Raw genomic sequence first — 1,309 nt, 5'->3', positions numbered from 1 at the left:
TACCGCTAGGGTACTACCCACTATTTCACTGAACTCGTGACATCTTTCCCTATTCGCCATATATATCTTGGCAACCTTACTTGCTACATCCTCTTCTGCCTCCATTTTTGCCATTGCCACTTTAATGAGAGCCTGTTCAAGCGGTATACCTGATAAGACACCTTTAGTCAATTCATCATCGGCCTCCAGTAGTGCATTATTTAATCCCAGATTTCTCAACTGCTCTTGCTTTCGTTTGTTAGTGTTAAAACTTAAGGTCTCCCCCCGGACTCCCGCCTTAAAGCTGTCCCAAACAATCCCCGTTCCCGTGCTACCCCTATTTATCTCAAGAAACGCTTCAATCCATTGTGTCATATGTTTCACATACTTGTCGTCATTCAGCAGCCCTCTCTCAAAGGTCCATACCCTCTCACTTCTGCACGTTGTTGCCAAGGATAAGTTCAAAATTAAGGGATTGTGATAAGAGAGTATAAGAGGTAGCCTCTCAATTTTTGATACAGAAAGGAGGGCATTAGAGATGAGAAAGTAGTCTAATCGTACACATACCCTATGTGGTGCCGTAAACCCTTTCTCCCCCGGCTTTAGACTGCCCCATACATCTATCAATGCATTATTTCTTGCGAGGCTAAGAATTGCTTGATAAACCCTCCTCTTTCTACCTTGATATCTCCCCTGAGATCCTAACCCTAAACCGTCCGCCCCATTGATGTTAAAATCCCCAGCAAGAATGATACGGGACCCAGGTAGCTAATTCCACATCTAAAAAATCAAAAATTTCTGGGTCATCTTCAGTTGATCCGTAAATTGAACCAAGGGTGGTCCATTCCCCATAAATAAGACACTCCACGAGAACCCATCTACCCCATTTATCTTCAAGCTTCTTTCTAGTTACAATGTCCCTATGCCTGGATAATATAGCCACTCCTCTATTTCTGGAACCCTGTCTTGAACATGCTTGAATACTTGAAACCCTAGCTGATCCAGAAGATACCCTTGTGTCCCCATGATATGTGTTTCCTGTAGACACAGAAAATCCACCCTCATACTTTTTAATAATATAGAGACCTTTTGCCTCTTCTGTCGCTCATTTAACCCGCACACATTCCATGTCACAATTCGGGTACCCATTAAAATACATCCGGTTATTGTCCTAACCACATAGCCCTACAGTGTTTAAGCATTTTTTTTCCTTTATTAAATTTCTTGCTCAATTCTCTTCTTTGTACTTCATTGCATTTTATATTCAGCCATCTCCCAAAAACCCCATGTGTTGTATCCATGTGCCGTGCCCTGTACCCACTCCCTTCTC

This window comes from Lissotriton helveticus, chromosome 4_1 (genome assembly GCF_964261635.1).
Source record: "Lissotriton helveticus chromosome 4_1, aLisHel1.1, whole genome shotgun sequence".
NCBI lineage: Eukaryota > Metazoa > Chordata > Amphibia > Caudata > Salamandridae > Lissotriton > Lissotriton helveticus.
Note: the sequence above shows the minus strand (reverse complement) of the source record.